The sequence below is a fragment of the Arvicola amphibius genome, chromosome 4 (genome assembly GCF_903992535.2).
Source record: "Arvicola amphibius chromosome 4, mArvAmp1.2, whole genome shotgun sequence".
Classification (NCBI taxonomy): domain Eukaryota; kingdom Metazoa; phylum Chordata; class Mammalia; order Rodentia; family Cricetidae; genus Arvicola; species Arvicola amphibius.
In genome coordinates this window covers 113064446-113086862 of record NC_052050.1, presented here as the reverse complement: position 1 = coordinate 113086862, position 22417 = coordinate 113064446, and the positions used below count along the sequence as shown (strand labels likewise).

Here is a 22417-nt window from a genome sequence, read left to right as displayed (position 1 = left end):
GTATCTTCTCTCCTTGTACACATGTTCTTCCAGTGTGTTTCTGTATTTGTAGACAACCAAACAAAAATATCTAAATCCATCAAGAGACTTGACCCTAGAGCGGTTCCCCGGTTTCCAGGGAGACGCCCCCAGCTAGTTCCTTGGGCAGCTGAGGAGAGGGAGCCTGAAAAGGCCAGTTCCTATAGCCATACTGATGAATTTCTTGCATATCACCATAGAACCTCCACCTGGCCATAGATGAAGAAAATGATTGAGCCCCACATTGGAGTACCAGACTGAGCTCCCAAGGTCCTAATGAGGAGCAGAAGGAGGGAGAACATGAGAAAGAAAGTCAGGACCGTGAGGGGTGCGTTCACCCATGGAGTCGGTGGGACAGAACTAACGGGAGATCACCAACTCCAGTTGGATTGGGACTGATGGAACATGAGACCAAACCAGACTCTCTGAATGTGGCAGACAGTGGAAGCTGACTGAGAAGCCAAGGACAAAGGCGCTGATCTTTGACTCTTCTGCATGGACAGGCTCTGTGGGAGCCTTCTCAGCTTGGTTGATCACCTTCCTGGACCTGGGGGTAGTTGAGAGGTCCTTGGTCTTAACAAAGAATAGGGAACCCCGATGGCTCCTTAGCCTGAAGAGGGAGGGAGGGGGGTATGGGTGGAGGGGAGAGGAGGGAAGGGAGAGGAAGAGGGGAGGAGATGGAAATTTTTAAATATAAAAAATAAACAAAAAAAAATAACTACTCAAAAAAAAATCTAAATCCAGATAAGTGACAGAAGGTTCTGTCTTTGTTAGGTTTTTATTGCTATGAAAAGACACAATGACCATAAAACTCTTATGAAGGAATCATTTAATTGTGGTTGCTCCCTTACAGTTCAGAGTTTCAGTCCATTTTGGTGGGGAGTATGGCAGCATACAGACACGTATGGTGCTTGAGAAATAGCCTAGTGTCCTATATTTTACAGACAACATGAAGATGAGTTACTGTTACACTGAATGAAGCATGATAAAACATACCTTAAAGCTCTCCTCGACAGTGACACATTTCCAGCAGAAGGGGTGAGCCAGATTAAAGATGTGCTCTCCAGCCTCAAGGTCTAGATGAAAGCTGTGTTGCATCCAGCCTCCTCCAAGAAGACCACACCTCCTAATAGTGCCACTCCCTGTGAGCTTATGAGGGCCAAATACAGACAAACAAATGAACCTATAGTTTATTTGTTTCTTCATTCCTTTTTCTCCTACGTGTTCTGGTATTTTTTTTAAAAAAAAAAAAAATGTATACTTGTAGGGACAAAGTGGTTTGGGGGAGCCAAAGTACCACTGAAAAAACTTTCATTAAACATTTAAAAGCTAGATCATATAATCTTATTGAAACAAGAAAAAAACCTTCAGTCTGGGGATCAGTCTGCTGAGGCTCCAATGGGATTGAACACTAGAGATCCTTGACAAAGTCCTCATCCTCACACCCACGCCCGTTTCTGCAAGTGCCATTCCTCCATGGGAACATTGGGGTATTCTTAAAACAAGCATTTCGCAGCTTCATGCTAAAACTCATCAGGTTCAAGGCTCCCTTCTTCTGTTTCTAATTCTCTTTTTTGAGTGATATATTTCTTTTTTTGCTTTTTTTATTGTTTTAATTGAGCTATATATATTTTCCCCACTGTCTTCTTCCCCTCAATTCCTATTCCTCCAGGCATCCTAATTCATGGCAAGAGTCAAGCACAGATTGAATATTCTTTATTTTTTTCGTGGTGTCTAGAGTTTTCCTAATGTAATTATTTATGTAAGATAACAGCCTGATCAGAAGGGTTTGTGTCTTTATTTGCTTTCTCTATTAAAACGTTTGGGGTTTAAACAGGGAGAACATGTCTTTTTCCATTTGTACATTTCCACTCTCTGCAATATTGCTTTACACAAGTTCAACCATCAGCAAATATTTGTGGAAGCATTAGACTGTCTAGTAAAGCTCTGGATTTGGCAGTTTGTTTAAACAAGCCCTTCTGCATATTAACTTTAGGCTTTATGTAAATTCTAATGAGTGTCCTCATCCCTTATCTTTTGCAGGGACTCCTCAGAGTGGGATGATTTCAGACAGCGTTCATTCATCTCATGACAAAATGCCCACATTGACATGTTCAAGTCATTTGTTAACCATCTGATTTGAAGCTTAAAAAGACTGTTTCCATTTAATAATATAACTTTAAATGCAGTGCTATAAGATTTAAAAATCACCACTCAATTCCTAAATTAGAATACAACTTTCTGATTTATATAAATATTTGTTTAATATTTCTAGTATTACAACCATCAGCAGGGAGAGACGACCACCTCAGAGAGCTTTATAAAGCAAAACAGTGAGAAAGTGTTTATAACAGTAATGCTCTCATCAGGTTAAAAGCATATTCACCCCAGGATTGAAAGTTTGAGGTTTACTGTGATCAGCATTTTTATCCTATAATAATGTATAAGTAGAAACTTTTTGCATGCATAAGATAAACAAATGATACATTGTATGTATTTTTCAGATAAAAAATTTAAACTAAAGAAAGTCTTCTTATGATGAGTTTACAAATTACAATTTATGGGCCCAACAAGTTCATTTCTCTGTTTTGCTTTAAGACATAAGTCAAGGCAACCTCAACACTACATAAAAAAAGCAAGAAGAAGTATTTTTGAAAATTATTAAGGATAAAGCTATTCTTTTATGAGAGGTTCATCCTTGAAAAGGCATATTTAAAATGATATAGAGAGAATATTGTTCATGCACAATGATGCCTATTCTTTTTTATTTAATATTTTGTTTTTATTTTACATACCAACCAAAGTTCCCTTTCCATCCTCTTCTCTTGCTGCCCTACTGTGCCCTGTCCTACCCCATCTACTCCTTAGAGAGAGCAAGGCCTTAATGGGACATCAACAAGTCTAGCATACCAAGTTGAGAAAGGACCAGGCTCCACCTGTCTGCATCAAACCTTAGTAAGATGTCCTACCATAGGAATGAGCTCCAAAAAGCTAGTTCATGCACCCGGGATAAGTACTGTTCCCACTGCCAGAATCCCAACAAAAAGATCAAGCCATACAACTGTAACCCACATTCAGAGTGCCTATTTCAGTCCTATGTGGCTCCCAGCTGTCAGTCCAAAAGTATGTGAGCTCCCACTAGCGTAAGTCAACTTTATCTGTGATTTTCACCATCATGGTCTGGACCCACCTTGCTCATATGATCCATCCTCCTTCTCTTAAACTGAACTCCATAAGGTTTACCCAATGCTTGACTAAGGATCACTGCATCTGCTTCCATCAGTTACTGGATAGAAAAACATCACCTTTTACAATGCCCACAAATAACAAAGTATCTTGGAGTAGCTCTAACTTAAGAAGTGAAAGACCTGCATGACAAGAACAGTATGTCTTTGAAGAAAGGAACTGAAAAAGATATCAGAAGATGTAAAGACTTTCCATGCTCATGGATGAGTAGGATTAACATAACAAAACAATAATCTCATCAAAACAATCTAAAGATTCTGTGCAATTACCATTAAAATCCCAACACAATTCTTCATAGACCTCAAAAGAACAATACTCAACTTTGTATGGAAAGACAAAAAATAAAACAACAACAACAAAAAAAACAAAAAAGGATAGCCTAAACAATCCTGTACAATAAAGGAACTTCCATAGGCATTACCATCCCTGACTTCAAGCTCCACTATAGAGCTATAGTAATAAAACAGACTGGTATTTACATAAGAACATACATCTGGACCAATGGAATTGAATTGAAGACTGTGATATTAATATATACCCCTATGAACACCTGATTTTTGACAAAAAAAAAAACAAATTTATTCAATGGAAAAGCCTATCCAAACTGACCAAAAGGCAGAGAGAGCCTTCAAATTAAGAAAATAAAAAAATGAAAAAGGGACATAACAACAAACAATAAAGAAATCGAGAGAATCATTAGGTCATGCTTCAAAAACCTTTACTCCAGAAAATTGGAAAACATTAAAGAAATTGACAATTTTTTTGGATAGGTAACACACAGCTAAATTAAATCAAAACCATACAAACAATTTAAATAAATCTATAACCCCTAAAGTAATTGACACAGTCATCAAAAGTCCCTTAACTAAAAAAACCCCACAAAAATAGATGGTGTCCGCACAGAATTCTACCAGAATTTTAAGGAAGAGCTAATATCACTACTGCTAAAATTGTTCCACACAATAGAAACAGAAAAAAAAGAAAAAACATTGTCAAACTCTTTTTATGAGACTCCAATTACCTGGTACCCAAACCACACAAAGACACAACTAAGAAAGAGAATTATAGACCAATGTCCCTCATAAGGATTGAATCAGTAATACTCAGTAAAATACTGGCAAACTGATACCAAGAACACCTTAGAAACATCATCCACAATGATTAGGTAAGTTTCATCCCAGTGGTGCAGGCATGGATTAACATATGAAAATCTTTTAATGTAATCTACCCAATAAACAAAAAAAAAAAAAAAAACACACAGCCATATCATTAGATGCTGAAAAAGCCTTTGACAAAATCCAACACACCCTCATGACAAAGGTCTTGGAGACATTGGGGATTCAAGGAACAAAATTAAGCATAATAAAGGCAACATACAGCAAGCCAACAGCCAACATCAAACTAAATGGAGAGAAACTCAAAGTCATCTTACTAAAATACAAAACAAGACAAGGCTGTCTACTCTCTTCATGTTTATTCAATATAGTACTCAAAGTTCTAGCTAGAGCAATAAGACAAGAAATGGAGATCAAGGGGTTATAAATTGGAAAGGACGAAATCAAACTTTTGCTATTTACAGATGATAAGGTAGCATACATAAGTTACCCCAAAAATTCTATCAGGGAACTCCTACATTTGATAAACACCTTTGCTAATGTGGCAGGATACAAGATTAACTCAAAAAAGAACCAGTAGTCCTCCTATATACAAATGATAAATGGACTGAGAAAGAAATCAGAGAAACATCGCCCTTCATAATAGCCACAAATAACATAAAATATCCTGGGATAATGCTAACCAAAGAAGTGAAGACATGTAAAATAAGAAATTTATCCCAGATAAATTTATCCCAAATAATCCTGTATGTTTTGTGTTAGGAATTTTTTTGGATTTTATATTTCTTTGACCACTGAATGTATTTCCTCTATCATATCTTATATAATCTCACTCCTGAGATTCTGTTTTCCTTATCTTAGATTCTGTTGGTTGTACTTGCATTTCTGGTTCCTGTTCATATGTCCATATTTTCCACTTCCAGAATTACCTTTGTGTTTTTGTTTTATTGCCTCTATTTTAGTTTTCAAGTCTTGAACTATTCTATTTGCTTCACTTGTTTATTTTTTCTTGGCTTGATTTAAGGGATTTATTGATTTCTTTCAATTTTTGTTTGTCTTTTTCTCCATTTCAATAAAGGAATCTTTCATTTCCTTTTTAAGGGATTCTATTATTTTTATACAGTGACTTTTTTCATGGTTTATTTTTTTATATTTAAAAATTTCCATCTCCTCCAGTCCCCTCCACCCATACCCCCCTCCCTCCCACTCCAGGCCAAGGAGCCATCAGGGTTCCCTACTCTATGTTAAGACCAAAGTCCTCCCAACTCCCCCCAGGTCCAGGAAGGTGATCAACCAAGCTGAGAAGGCTCCCACAGAGCCTGTCCATGCAGAAGAATTGAAGCCCAGCGCCATTGTCCTTCGCTTCGCAGTCAGCCCCCACCATCCGCCACATTCAGAGAGTCCGGTTTGGTCTCATGTTCCATTATTCCCAATCCAACTGGAGTTGGTGATCTCCTGTTAGTTCTGTCCCACCGACTCCATGGGTGAACGCACCCCTCAAGGGGTCCTGACTTTCTTTCTCATGTTCTCCCTCCTTCTGCTCCTCATTAGGACCTTGGGAGCTCAGTCCGGTACTCCAATGTGGGGCTCAATCATTTTCTTCATCTATGGCCAGGTGGAGGTTCTATGGTGATATGCAAGAAATTCATCAGTATGGCTTTAGGAACTGGCCTTTTCAGGCTCCCTCTCCTCAGCTGCACAAGGAACTAGCTGGGGGCGTCTCCCTGGAAACCCGGGAACCCCTCTAGAGTCAAGTCTCAGATGGCTCCCTAAATTAAGATATATGCTTCCCTGCTTCCATATCCACCCTTCCTGTATCCCAAGCATCCCATTCATCTGAGCTCCCCCCATTCTCCCCTTCACGCTTTTCTCTCCCCATCTTCCCTTGGCCGCGACTCGCCCAACCCTCAAGTTCCCAATTTTTGCCCAGCGATCTTGTCTACTTCTAATATCCAGGAGGATTACTATATGTTTTTCTTTGGATTCACCTTCCTATTATCTTCTCAAGGATCCCGAATTATAGGCTCGATGTCCTTTAATTATGGCTAGAAACCGATTATGAGTGAGTACATCCCATATTCATCTTTTTGAGTCTGGGTTACCTCACTCAGAATAGTGTTTTCTATTTCTATCCATTTGCATGCAAAGTTCAAGATGTCATTGTTTTTTACCGCTGAGTAGTATTCTAACATGTATATATTCCACAGTTTCTTCATCCATTCTTCCACTGAAGGGCATCTAGGTTGTTTCCAGGATCTGGCTATTACAAATAATGCTGCTATGAACATAGTTGAACAAATGCTTTTGTAGTATGATTGGGCATCTCTTGGGTAAATTCCCAAGAGTGGAATTGCTGGGTCCTGGGGTAGGTTGATCCCGAATTTCCTGAGAAACCGCCACACTGCTTTCCAAAGTGGTTGCACAAGTGTGCATTCCCACCAGCAATGGATGAGTGTACCCCTTACCCCACAACCTCTCCAGCAAAGGTTATCATTGGTGTTTTGGATTTTAGACAATTTGACAGGTGTAAGATGATATCTCAAAGTTGTTTTGATTTGCATTTCCCTGATAGCTAAGGAGGTTGAGCATGACCTTAAGTGTCTTTTGGCCATTTGAACTTCTTCTGTTGAGAATTCTCTTTTCAGTTCAATGCCCCATTTTTTAATTAGGTTAATTAGTATTTTAAAGTCTAGTCTCTTGAGTTCCTTATATATTTTAGAGATCAGACCTTTGTCAGTTGCAGGGTTGGTGAAGATCTTTTCCCAGTCAGTAGGCTGCCTTTGTGTCTTAATGACAGTGTCCTTTGCTTTACAGAAGCTGCTCAGCTTCAGGAGGTCCCATTTATTCAATGTTGCCCTTAATGTCTGTGCTGCTGGGGTTAAACATAGGAAACGGTCCCCTGTGCCCATTTGTTATAGAGTACTCCCCACTTTCTCCTCTATCAAGCTCAGTGTGTTCAGATTAATATTGAGGACTTTAATCCATTTGGACTTGAGTTTTGTTCATGGTGATAGATATGGATCTACTTTCATTCTTCTACAGGTTGACATCCAGTTATGCCAACACCATTTGTTGAAGATGCTTTCTTTCTTCCATTGTGTGCTTTTAGCTCCTTTATCAAAAATCAGGTGTTCATAGGTTTGTGGTTTAAGATCCGGGTCTTCTATACGATTCCATTGGTCGACTTCTCTATTTTTATGCCAATACCAAGCTGTTTTCAATACTGTAGCTCTGTAATAGAGTTTGAAGTCAGAGATGATAATGCCTCCAAAAGTTTCTTTATTGTATAAGATTGTTTTGGCTATCCTGGGTTTCTTGTTTTTCCATATAAAGTTGATTATTGTCCTCTCAAGATCTGTGAAGAATTTTGATGGGACCTTGATGGGGACTGCATTGAATCTATAGATTGCTTTTGGTAGAATTGCCATTTTTACTATGTTGATCCTCCCAATCCACGAGCAAGGGAGATCCTTCCATTTTCTGGTATCCTCTTCAATTTCTTTCTTCAAAGACTTAAAGTTCTTGTCAAATAAATCCTTCATGTCATTGGTTAGAGTTACTCCCAGACATCTTATGCTATTTGTGGCTATTGTGAAAGGTGATACTTCTCTGATTTCCCTCTCTGCTTCCTTATCCTTTGTGTATAGGAGGGCAACTAATTTTTTGGAGTTGATCTTGTATCCTGCCACATTACTGAAGGAGCTTATCAGCTGTAGGAGTTCTTTGGTGGAGTTTTTGGGGTCGCTTATGTATACTATCATATCATCTGCAAATAACGAAAGTTTAACTTCTTCCTTTCCAAATCGAATCCCCTTGATTCCCTTATGTTGTCTTATTGCTATAGCTAGAACTTCAAGCACTATATTGAAGAGATAAGGAGTGGACAGCCTTGTCATGTTCCTGAATTTAGTGGGATGGCCTTGAGTTTTTTTTTTTTTTTTTGGTTTTTCGAGACAGGGTTTCTCTGCAGCTTTTTTAGAGCCTGTCCTGGACCTAGGTCTTGTAGACCAGGCTGGCCTTGAGCTCACAGAGATCCGCCTGCCTCTGCCTCCCGAGTGCTGGGATTAAAGGCCTGTGCCACCACCGCCCGGCCTCTCCGTTTAATTTGATGTTGGCTGTTGGCTTGTTGTAAATAGCCTTTATTATATTTAGGAATGACCCTTGTATCCCTAATCTCTCCAAGACCTTTATCATAAAGGGGTGCTGAATTTTGTCAAATGCTTTTTCAGCATCTAATGAGATGATAATATGGGTTTTTTTTCCTTCAGTTTATTTATATGACGGATTAAATTGATAGATTTTCGTATGTTGAACCAACCCTGCATCTCTGGAATGAAGCCTACTTGATCGTAGTGGATAATTTTTCTAATGTGTTCTTGGATTCGGTTTGCCAGTATTTTATTGAGAATTTTTGCATCAATGTTCATGAGTGAGATTGGCCTGTAATTCTCTTTCTTGGTTGAGTCTTTGTGTGGTTTAGGTATCAGGGTAACTGTAGCTTCATAAAAGGAATTTGGCAGTGACTCTTGTGTTTCTATATTATGAAATACCTTAAGGAGTATAGGTATTAGGTCTTCTTGGAAGGTCTGGTAGAATTCTGCATTCAAACCATCTGGTCCTGGGCTCTTTTTGGTAGGGAGGTTTCTGATAACAGATTCTAATTCTTCGTGACTAACAGGACTATTTAGAGCTTTTACCTGGTCCTGGTTTAACTTTGGTATATGGTATTTATCTTTAAAAATGTCCATTTCTTTTACATTTTCCAATTTTGTGGCATACAGGCTTTTGTAGTAAGATCTAATGATTCTCTGAATTTCCTCTGTATCTGTGGTTATGTCCCCCTTTTCATTTCTGTTCTTATTAATTTGCGTGTTCTCTCTCTGCCGTTTGATTAGTTTGGCTAAGGGTTTGTCAATCTTGTTGATTTTCTCCAAGAACCAGCTTTTTGTTTCATTGATTCTTTGGATTGCTTTCTGTGTTCATATTTTGTTGATTTCTGCCCTCATTTTGATTATTTTCAGTCTTCTACTCCTCCTAGGTGCTTCTTTTTTTTTTCCAGAGCTTTCAGGTGTGCCGTTAAGTCACCAATGAGTGCTTTCTCTGTTTTCTTTAAGTGGGCACTTAGTGCTATGAACTTTCCTCTTAGCACTGCTTTCATTGTGTCCCATAGGTTTGAATATGTTGTATCTTTGTTTTCATTAAATTCAAGAAAGACTTTAATTTCTTTCTTTATTTCTTCCTTGACCCAGGTGTGGTTCAGTAGTTGACTGTTCAGTTTCCATGAGTTTGTGGGTTTTCTAGGGGTAGCACTGTTGTTGATTTCTAATTTTAATCCATGGTGGTCCGATAAGACGCAGGTGGTTACTAATATTTTTTTGTAACTGAGGAAGTTTGCTTTGTTACCAAGTATATGGTTAATTTTTGAAAAGGTTCCATGAGCCGCAGAGAAGAAGGTATATTCTTTCCTATTTGGGTGGAATGTTCTATAGATGTCTGTTAAGTCCATTTGGTTCATTACCTCCATTAAGTCTTTCAATTCTCTGTTAGGTTTCTGTCTGATTGACCTGTCCATTGGTGAAAGAGGAGTGTTGAAGTCTCCTACTATTAGTGTGTGTGGTTTGATGGCTGCCTTGAGTTCTAGAAGTGTTTCTTTTACATAAGTGGGAGCTTTTATATTAGGGGCATAGATATTCAGGATTGAGACTTCATTCTGAAGGATTTTTCCTGTTATGAGTATAAAGTGTCCCTTTCCATCTCTGATTGATTTTAGTTTGAAGTCAACTTTGTTAGAAATTAGTATGGCCACACCAGCTTGTTTCTTAGGTCCATTTGCTTGATAAACCTTTTCCCAACCCTTTACTCTGAGTAGGTGTCTGTCTTTGTGGTTGAGGTGTGTTTCTTGAAAACAGCAGTATGTTGGATCCTGTTTTTGTATCCAATCTCTTAGCCTATGCCTTTTTATAGGTGAATTGAGTCAATTGATATTAAGTGATATTAATGACCATTGGTTGTTAACTCCGGTCATTTTTTTTTGTAGTAGAGTTTGTGTGTTTCCCTTCTTCTTGTTGTGCTGGTGAAGGGTCGCTAGATGCCTGAGTTATTGTGGGCATTGTTGGACTCCTTGGTTTGTGAGTTTCCTTCTATTACTTTCTGCAAGGCTGGATTTGTGGCTACGTATTGTTTAAATCTATTTTTGTCCTGGAATATCTTGTTTTCTCCATTGATGGTGAATGCTAGCTTTGCATCTATGTTCTCTTAATGTCTGTAGCACATCTATCCAAGACCTTCTGGCTTTCATGGTTTCCAGTGAGAAGTCAGGTGTAATTCTGATAGGTTTCCCTTTATATGTTACTTGACCTTTTTCCTTTGCAGCTCTTAATATCTGTTCTTTATTCTGTATGTTTTGTGTTTTGATTATTATATGGCGTGGGGATGCTTTCTTTTGATCCAGTCTATTTGGTGTTCTGTAGGCTTCTTGTAGCTTCATAGGAATATCCTTCTTTAGGTTGGGGAAATTTTCTTCTATAATTTTTTAATATATTTTCTGGGCCTTTGAGTTGTAATTCTTCTCCTTCTTCTACCCCAATTATTCTTAAGTTTGGTCTTTTCATGTTGTCCCAGATTTCCTGGATGTTTTGTGTTAAGAATCTGTTGGATTTGTTTTGTTCTTTAATCTGTGATTTTATTTCCTCTATAGTATCTTCAGAGTCCGAGATTCTTTCTTCCATCTCTTGTAATCGGTTGGAAATACTTGTCTCTGAAGTTTCTGTTTGTTTACTCAGAATTTCCATTTCTAGTCTTCCCTCGGATTGTGTTTTCCTCATTACCTCCATTTCATTTTTCAGGTCTTGTACTGTTCCCCTTACCTGTTTGATTGCTTTTTCTTGTATTTCTTGTTTTTCTTGGGTATCTTTGAGGGATTTATTTATTTCATTTACTTTTTTGTTTGTCATCTCCATTTCTTTATGGCAGTTTTTTACCTCCTGTTTAAGGTCCTCTATTATTTCATGAAGTACTGTTTAAGGTCAATTTCTTCTATTTCTTCTGGAGTAGAGTGTTCAATTCTTGTTGTTTCGGGATGACTGGATTCTGGTGATGACATGTTGCCTTTCAGGTTGTTGGAGGAGTTCTTGCATTGGCACCTGCCCATCTCTTCCTTCAAATGGAGCTAGGAGAGACTTGGTGACATGTTCCAATCCTTGCTCTGACTGAATCTGGGTGGATCTCCTCAGTGCCAGGGCAGGAGCTATTCCTTGCAGCACAATCTGAATGAGCCTGCACTCCCTTGCCGGGCTCCTCAGACCTGCCTGGAGGGCAGCCTCTCCTCCCTCTGGTTAGGTGGCCTTGGTACAGGGTCAGGACACTTGAATACACTAGGCAACGCTGTCCAGATGGGACTCCACAGCACTGAATCAGGGATTCCTTGTAGCTGAGGGACACCTTCCAGATGTGTCTTCCGGTTTTAAGATCTGGTGTCTTTGCTCCCAGATGTGTCTTCTGGTCCTCCCAGATGTGTCTTCTAGTCCTAATGTCCAGTGTCTTTGCTGGCCAGGGAGTTCCAAAGAGGGCCTACCTTGACGCAGGCAGGCTAATGAAACAAAGAAGCTCCCGCCCGCAGGTTGCACTCCCTAAGCAGTCCCAGCTCCCTGCTTGGGCTAAGCTGGAGATGTTATGAACCCGAAGAGGGGAGGTAGAAGGGACGGTTTCTCTGGTTGCAGGCTGGGTGGGTTCGGAAGATGGAGGCAGTAGCTAGTGAGACTAGCCCCAGCCGGAAGACTAGGGAGTGTAGCCAGTCAGGGGGTGGCTGTGATCTGTCTCCGAGGCTGCTGCCGAGGGGGCAGGAAGTCATTCACCTCCAAGATGTGTTTTCTGGTCCTAATATCCAGTGTCTTTGCTGGCCAGGGAGTTCTGGCTTATAAAGTGATTTTTAAGGTTATTTTTTTGCTTCATCTGTGTTGGGATGTTCAGGTCTTACTGTTGTAGAACCACTAGTTTCAAGTGGTGCCATATTATTCTGTATTTTATTGAATAGATTCTTATACTGCCATCTACCCACCTCTTCTTCCAATCAGTGCAGGTATATCCTGTGCCTCTGGGTGTCCCTCTTCCTTCATTTGGTGCAGGTGGCCTGTGGCTCTGGTGGTCTATGAGGTTGTGGGGAATGCTTGACATGGAGAGGGGGTAGGATGCTGAATTCTGGTTGCTTGGATTATGGTGATTGGGGAAGGGGCATGGTATATGCTTCTGGGGGCTAGGACCTAGAGAGTAGGGCTGTTCAACCAGGAGCTCAGACACTCACATCTTCTGCCCATTGATGCATATGAGGCCTGTGGCTTCAGTTGTCCCTGATGTGGTGGTGGGGTATGATGCTCCTGTCCAGTCACTGGGGCTGTGGTAAGTCAATGCTACCTATTTTGAAATACCTAGTTGAAATTTTATTACAAAATCATATGCTATTCTGAAAATTGACACACCCATGGCAGTTTGGAATTCTGCATACACTCTGATGCAGTAAATTTAATTAATTAGTAACCTAATTCGGGTCATAGTCTGAGTGCCACTGTTTATATGTACAAAATCACCAAATTAGCAGATGTGTGCATGGTTAGCAACAGGGAAGTCTGTGTTTCTTTCACCTTGTTCTATTCACTCTAGCAAAGTTGTTTCATTCCATCTGTGCACTCTCTCTCTCTCACTCTCTCTCTCTCAGACTTTTAAAAATCTTAATATCTATACTATTCTAGATACCCACTAAATGATGAAAAATAATTGTGAACCGAAGAGAATTTGTCCTGATTATAGATTCTTGAGACTTAAAAAATACTAAGCAGATGCTTTCTCTAATAAGCTACAATTATGTAATTAGGCAAGAATAAAAGAAGAGAAGGAAAGTGTAAAATTTGAAATGTTACTCCAAGAAAACAAGTTTATTTCACATTTTGAAAATGTGTTTCCTAAGAGTTATTTAATCTGAGGTACAAAAATAAGTAATATGTGATCACGTGAAAGAGACAGTGTGTTACTTTTTGGCGCAAAACCAGAATGTAAAGAAGACAGTGCTATAGAAGAAAACATGTAAAAAGGTTACTGAAATCATGCAGTAGAGAATGAAGGAAACATTGCCAGAAGCTAAAACTGTGAAGCTATCTGGAACTCATGGTGTTGTCTTCACAAAATATATTAAACTCATGCAAGAACTTACATACATGTGATACATACACACATTCTTATAGAATATATTCTGTACATGCATATTAGTGATGGTAAATAATAAGAAGGGATTCTCAAAATAATTGTTTGCTGTTAAGAGAATACTCTGGTTAGTAGAATGGGTTGGGACAGAGTTGAGCACAAAATAGTAACACCTAAACTCCTACAGCAAGGTTATTTTGAAATTATGTTGGTGAGTATTGATGAAAGCTTAGGTTAGTGTGACAATGGTTAAAAACAGTGAAAGTTGAGTTTGTTATAAGGATAATGTATGTAGAAAGATGATTTATATAAAATATATTTATTTTTAATGTTATCCAGGTTTACTCAAAAAGTAGTGGTAGAATATTAAATTTACCTTACTCATTAATGTAGAACAAAAAAGAATACCCCATTTACGTTTTTAAAATTAGAAATATAGTATTGTATGAAAGGAGAGAAGCTTAGCACTACCCTTGACAAGGATAGAAGAGGCCCTTGGCCCTAACAACCCATATAAGGTTAAGGCATTGCCAACTACTTTGTGGTATTTAACCTCTTTTTTTAAGCTAACTGCACCACAAAAACACAAGCACGTGATAACCCCCACCAGAGTAACCCAATGAAGGGAAATACACAAACACTACTACTAAAAAATAATGGAATTAACAAGCACTGGTCATTAATATCAATTAATATCAATGGACTCAATTCATGTATAAAAAGACAAGGCAAAGAGAATAGATACAAAAACAGGATCCAGCCTTCTGTCATATGAAAAAAACACACCCCAACCTCAAAGACAGACACTACCTCAGAGCCAAAAGTTGGTAAAAGATTTTCTAATCAAATGGACCTAAGAAACAAGAGGGTGTAGCTACCCTAATATCTAACAGAATTGATGTCAAACTAAATCAGTCAGAAGAGATGGAGAAGGATACTATATACCCACAACAGAAACAATTTGTTAAGATTCAGTATCAATCCTGGACATCCATGCCCCTAATACAAAAGCACACATATAAGTAAAATAAACATTACTAAAATTAAATTGCACATCAAACACAACACACTAATAGTAGGATACTTCAACACTCTATTCTCATTAATGGACAGGTCAACCAGACAGAAACTTAACAGAGAAATAAGAGAACTAACAGATGTCATGAATCAAAATGAACTTAACAGACATCTATAGATCATTTGACCCAAACACCAAAAAAACATACCTTCTACTCAGCACCCCATGGAAACTTCTGTAAATCACATGCTCGGTAACAAAGCAAACCTCCACAGATACAAAAAAATGGAATAACTCTATGTGTCTTATTGGATCACTAGGGATTAAAGTTAGAATTTAACAACAATACTACTCTCAGAAAGCATATAAACTTATGGAAATTGAACAGTGAACTACTGAACAACCCCTGGGTCAAGGAAGAAATAAAGAAATTAAAGACTTCCATGAATTCAACAAAAATGAAGGCACAACATACCCAAATCATGGGACACTATGAAAGCAATGCTAAGAGTAAAGTCCACAGGACTAAGTGCCCACATAAAGAAAACAGAGAAAGCTCACATTAGTGCATACCTGAAAGCTCTAGAAAAAAAGGAGACACATCCAGGAGGTGTAGAAGAAAGGAAATAATCAAACTGAGGGCTGAAATCAACAAAATAGAAACAAAGAAATAAATACAAAGAATCAATAAAACAAAGAGCTAGTTCTTTGAGAAAATCAACAAGATAGGCAAACCATTATCCAAACTGATAAAAAGTCAAAGAGAAAACATCCCAATTAACAAAACCAGAAATGAAAAGGGGGACATAACAACAGACATTGAGGAAATTCATTAGGTCTTACTACAAAAGCCTGTACTCCACAAAATTGGAAAATCTAAAAGAAATGAACATTTTAGATAGATGCCATATGCCAAAATTAAAGCAAGACCAGGTGAACAATTTAAATAGACATAAATTGCAAAGAAACTGAAGCTGTTATCAAAATCCTCCCAATCAAAACAAGCTCAGGGACATATGGTTTTAGTCTAGAATTCTACTGAAACTTCCAAAAGCTAATACCTTTACTTTTCAGAGTGTTCCACATAATAGAAACAGAAGAAACATTGCTAAACATTTTTATGAGGCTACAGTTACCTTGATACCAAAACCACACAAAGACTCAATAAAGAAAGAGAATTACAGATCAATCTCAATCATGAACATGGATGCAAAAATACTCAATAAAATACTGGCAAACTGAATCCAAGAATACATCAAGAAAAATCATCCACCATGACCAAGTCATCTTCATCCCAGAGATGCAGGGCTGGTTCAATATATGAAAATGTATCAATGTAATACATCATATAAATAAACTGAAAGAAAAACCCATATGATCATTTTATTAGATGCTGAAAAAGCATTTGACAAAACCTAACCCACTTTATTATAAAGGTTTTAGAGAGATCAGAGATACAGGAAGCGTATCTAAATACAATACAAGCAATATACAGCAAGCCAACAGCCAACAGCCAACATCAAATAAAATAAAGAGAAACTCAAAGTGATTCCATTAAAATTGGGAATAAGACAAAGCTGTCCTGTATCTCCATATCTCCAACACATTTCTTGAAGTTCTGGCTATAGCAAAAGTATAACAAAAGGAGATGAAGGGGTTTCAGATTGGAAAGGAAAAAGTCAAACTTTCATTATTTGCAGATAATATCATAGTGTATGGAAGTGACCCCAAAAACTTTACCAGAGAACTACTACAGCTAATAAACACCTTAAGTGGTGTGAAAGAATACAAGATCAACCAAAAATACATCAGTAGCCCTTCTATATGCACATGAAAAAAGAAGCTGAGAGAAAAGTGAAAGAAAAATCACCTTTCACAATAGCCACAAAAACATAAAATATTGTGAGGTAACACTAACCAAAGAAGTGAAAGACTTATTTGACAAGAACTTAAAGTCTTTGAAGAAAGAAATTGAAGAAGATACCAGAAAATGGAAAAATCTCCCATGCTCTTGGATTGGGAGGATCAACAAAGTAAAAATGGCAATACTACCAAAAGCAATCTATAGATTCAATGCAATTCCCATCAAAATCACAACACAATTCTTCACAGACCTTGAAAAAACAATAATCAACTTCACATGGAAAAACAAAAAACCTGGGATAGCCAAAACAATCCTGTATAATAAAAGAACTTCCAGAGGCATCACCATCCCTGGTATCAAGCTCTATTACAAGAGCTACAGTAATGAAAACAGCTTAATATTGCCCTAAAATCAATGGTTGACCAATGGAATTGAATCAAAGACCTGGATATTAATCCACATACCTATGAACAACTGATTTTTGTAGAAGGAGCTGTGGAATGTGTTCCTGCTGCCCGGCTCCCATATGGCTAGCTTTACACCCGAAATAACAACACACAAATTGTATTCATTTAAACATTGCTTGGCCCATTAGCTCTAGCCTCTTACTGGCTAACTCTCACATCTTCATTAAGCCATTTCTATTAATGTGTGTAGCACCACGAGGTGGTCGCTTACTGGGAAAGATCCTAACCTACGTCTGTCTTGGGTTGGAAATCATGGCAACTGACTCTCTGCCTTCTTCCCAGCATTCTGTTCTCTCTACTCCACCTACCTATGTTCTGACCTATCAGGCTAATCAGTTTTCTTTATTAATTAACCAATGAAAGCAACAGATAGAAAGAAGACCCACATACATCAGATTTTTGACAAAGAAGCTAAAATTATACAGTTGAAAAAAGAAAGCATCTTCAACAAATGGTGCATGCAAAACTGGCTGTCAATATGTAGAAGAATGAAAATAAAACCATGCATGAAACTCAAGTTCAAATAGATTAAAGACATTAATATAAATTGACCACACTGTACTTGATAGAAGAAAAAGTGGGAAGAAGTCTTCAACGCATGGGCATAGGAGAACACTTTCTAAATATATCCCCAGTACCAAAGACACTAACAGCGACAATAAATAAATGGGACTTCCTGAAACTGAGAAGCTCTGTAAAGCAAAGGACATGGTCAATAAGACAAAAAAGGCAGCCTACTGAATGGGAAAGATCTTCACCAACACAACAGCAGATGAAGGATTGATCTCCAAAATATATAAGAATTCAAGAAATTAAACATTAAATTTCTAAATAACCCGATTTAAAAATGAGTACTGAACTAAACAGAGAATTCTCAACAGAAGAATCTGAAATGGCCAAAAGATACTTAATGAAATGTTCAACATCTTTAGCTATCAGGGAAATGCAAATCAAAACAACACTGAGATACCATCTTACACCTTTCAGAATGGCTAAGATCAAAAACACTAATGATAGCTTATGCTGGAGAGGATTTAAAGTAAGGAAAATCTCATCGATTCTGATGGAAATGCAAACTTGTACAACCATTTTTTTAATCAGCATGGTGATTTCTCAAATATTAGGAAATGACCTACTTCAGGATCGAACAATACCACTCTTGGGCATATACCCAAAAGATGCTCAATCATGCTACAAAAGCATTTGTTCAACTATGTTCATAGCAGTATTATTTGTAATAGCCAGAACCTGGAAACAACCTAGAATGGATAAAGAAATTGTGGCACATTTACACATTAACTCAGTGGTAAAAACAATGACATCTTGAATTTTCTATGCAAATGGATGGAATTAGAAGACACTATCCTGAGTGAGGTAACCCAGATCCAAAAAGATGAATATGGTATGTATTTATTCATAAGTAGATATTAGCTATAAACAAAGGACATTGAGCCTATAGTTTGATATGGGATTTCCCTCTCTTTGCTGTGATTACCATTAGTGAACAAAGAAACTGCTAAGGACCTATACAGGGCAGAAGTTAGGTAGTCAGGGAAAACTAAACTGAATGCTGGGAGAAAGAAGGAGGAGTCAGGAGAGAAGTCATGTAGCCATGAAAGAGACAGATGTGGCAATACACAAATTACTAGGTATGGGTTAAATAAAGATGTAAGAGTTAGCCAATAGCAGTTAGAGCTAATGGGCCAAGCAATGATTTAAGTAATACTGTTTATCTGTGATTATTTCAGGGTTAACCAGCTGGGAACCAACAGTGGCCTCCTTACTATAATAACTCATGATCCTAGAGAAGCTAAGTAATAAGGTGAACCCAAAGAAAAACATATATATACCCACCTAAAAACTGGAAACAGACAAGATCATCTAAACAAATTGGGAGCAGGGGGTGGGGAAAGAAGGAAGGGTAGAAGGGGAAGAGAAGGAGAGAATGGGAGGCTTGAAGAGAACTTGAGGGAATGCGATAGTCAAGATGGAGGAAGGACAGAGATGAGAGCAACGGAAGAGATATCTTGATTGAGGGAGCCATTATAGGGTTACCAGAAACCAGACCCTAGAGAAATTCTCAGGAATCCACAAGGGTGACCCCAGCTAAGACCCTAAGCAATAGAGGAGAGAGGGCCTGATCTTGCCTTGCCCTGTAATCAGATTGATGATTATCTTAAATATCACCATAGAACCTTCATCCAGAAACTGATTGAAACAGAAGCAGAGGCCTGCATTGGAGCACTGAACTGAGCTCCCAAAGTCCAGTTGTAGAGTGGGAAGAATGAGAATATGAGCAAAGAGATCAAGACCATGATGGGTTCACCCACTGAAACAGTGATATTTACGATATTCATCAGTCTGACTACAAGGCAAGTCATGATCGGTTTGCACTACCTAGTCATGAAAAAGGTACAACAAAGCCAGACATAGGGTTTTCTTACTGTACTTGATAAACAGAGAAAAGGGGAGCACAGGATCATTTGTTTAGTACAGAGCCTGCTTGTCATAAATACTAACAGCAGACATACCATTCCAAAAAGCAAACTTTTCAAAAGACACAGGAGTACATCACAGTGCATTGAGAAGAGAACAGAAAAAAGAATGATTTTTTGCTTCGATTTTGCTTTGTTTATTCTGTAATCCACTTAGACAAATGTTTTCATGATGCAGCATTCGTAACACTGAGTACAAGTATGTAAATTTTTACGTGAAGATATTACCCCAAAGTATGTGGGATTTCACTTCCATACTCCCCGTTGGCAGTCTGATCAAGTAGTTAGGACTTACTAATAGGCAGTTTTACCCAGTAATTATTCATTTCCTTCCAGCATTTTCCACTAGGGAAAACTTTTGGTAAAAATATTCTTTTTAGTATTTAACAGAGATCTAAAATTTGAAATTCATATGTAGAGTTCTCCAAAACAACAGATTCATTTATTATTAATTGTGGTGCTTAGTTAAAAAAACTTTTTGTAATTCCCTAATTATCTTTTGCATTTTCATGGTAACAAAAGGATGATGCCACAGAGAAGATCAATGTCTTTATTTTAAAATTAACATGAGTTGACATACTTATTTAAGTATTCAAGACTGGTTTTTGTTGTATGATGACAGGTGACCTGTTCAGATTTTTTTGTACAATCTCAATAATAGGTGTAATCATCTTATAGTTCTACAAATACTTAAAATTGGTAAAAATATTTAATTATTTAAAAAGCCATTACATTTTGAGTTTGTTTTTTCCTATAATTTTCTATACATAAAACTTACCTTTTTCTTCGAATGTATGACACAGGTGTTTGACCACAGATATATATTCATCACCAATTATTTAATTCTTTTTCAGTTTAAATTTAAATTACATATATTATTTTTACAGTACAGGAAGAAGAATTTTTCGAAGGCATACTAAAGAAGTCCACAATAGCTCAGAATAGAGTATAACAAAGGTTTATATATTTGAGGTTAAATTTACAGTAAGTTAGAGATCTACAGTTCTACAGCTGGAGCTGGGAACTGAACCCAGCAAAAAAAAATGCACCCTCCCTCCATGCTTTCCTGGCCCCAGCTCTTATAGTAACTCAGACCATACACAAAAGGGCCGATACCTGAAAGGCTATTGGCTGAAGGAGTTCTCATAACAGAGCTTGAGTGATAAGCATTTGCCTCATATTTCTCAGAGAGACATTTGTCTCCACCAGCCATCTTAAAGAGATAAAGGATTTAACTAGATACACAGAGAGAATTATAAACCACTTGCATGTGTTAAGCATACTGTACCTAGTCTTTATCAATCTTGTTCTTCACTGTGTGGTTTTAAAAGAATGGACCAATGCCATAAAGATAAGTCAGATAAGCTGATCTTGCAAGGCACATCTGTATGTGTCCAACCTTGTTGTTGATCTGACTGTATCTGTAGTCAACTAAAACAGCTGCTGGGAACTCCTGTGAGCCCTTTTCGTGATCAAATTATTTGAAGCATAAAGGACCACCCTAAACAAAGGCAGCCCCTTCTGGTGGCAGCCCAGGTGAAAGAACGTGGAAAACAGAAACCTTGCCATTTCCCTGCTTGCCCAAAAATTTGCTGACACGTTCATCTATCCTGTTTCTGTGGCATTCTATTGCTTGTATTAGAACCACTTCTTCTGAATTCCAATGTAGACCAAAGACTCATAGCTCTCCAAAATCTTCCAGCATTTCAGCGCCAAATTGGGACATCATAGACATTTAGTCTTGTGGACTGATCAATTAGTATATTATCAGCCTTTACAATGTGAGCTAAGCACTACGCTCTTCTACTATACTGCTACTTGTAAACCAATCGATATATTTGATGAACATACATATATACATACAAATTTGATATATATACACACATATATATATATACATATGTATAATGTACATATACAAATATTCATTATAAAAGTTTTTTAGAGAAACTGTAACAAAATCTGCATGTATATTTACATTTTAGTTATAACAATTTCCTGTCCCAATATTATTTGTTAAATAAATAAACTAATAAACAAATAAATATTTTAATTTTGACCAGCAGAAAGGTTAGACTAGGTCATGTGAGAAAAGAGTGGGGGAAGAAATACAGTAAGATACCTGAAAACATAGCATAGAAATTGGAAGACAAAGCACTGGTAAATGAGAAAAAATGCTATGTTCATACAATGCATGGCTCTCAATAGTCAGGAGAAAGCCTGAATTAGTCAATCCGGAAACTTGACTATGCAAAAACTATTGTTTTCCTATGTTTGTCCTCCCATTCATCACCACACACAAAGCATACCTTTATGCATGTTGTTCAGTTAAGACACCTAAAGCTCAGAGGGTGTTTTTCAGTCTGAGAGTCTAAGCAGGGTAATCCACTGCTCATTCTGGCTCAGACTGAATACACCACCTTCTCAGAATACTCATGGTATCACTTTCAAAGAGAATGACACAGGATAGGCTTCATTATCTTAGAGTTAAATCTCCAGGCTCAGAAACTGTTGTGTGTTGATATAAATATTTAGTTTCAGGCACCAGCAGTTGAGAAGCAGATCAGACAGCAGGATGTTGCAGTTTCTCTTCAGAAGATGAGGCCATTTGTGCAATGAGAAAAAAGCTCTGTCATGAGCAGTATTTGTTATTTGTATCTGTTACGCCCAAATCCCCAATCCCCGACAAGTCCATAAGGAAACCAAGAGCCCCATATGTAAAAGCAAAGTGCCTTTATTTTAATTTGCAAATTCAGTCTCCCCCCATGTCCAACATATTGGAATAATCCTGAGCTCAATTAAAACAGGGTTTTATAATAGTTAAGGTGGGGGGTGAGGGGTTTCTGAGGTTTTAAGACCTTTGATTGGCTGGCATTTGCTGAGGGTTTTCTGGTGACTATGAGCTGCAGGTGTTTCAATCTACAGTGCTTGGAATGCTAGGAATTTCCTTTGAATGGCCTTTTCTTGGGTGGGGGTCCTGTGATCTCAGCTTGTGGTTTCTC

The 22417-nt window shown here is 37.8% G+C and overlaps 1 non-coding gene across 1 annotated transcript; it reads left to right on the top strand.

Moving 5' to 3' along the window:
• The first annotated feature begins 14009 nt into the window (after positions 1–14009).
• Positions 14010–14135, top strand: LOC119813867. Its single transcript, XR_005285310.1, has one exon. It is a non-coding gene; the product is annotated as a U6atac minor spliceosomal RNA (small nuclear RNA).
• The last annotated feature ends 8282 nt before the right edge of the window (positions 14136–22417 follow it).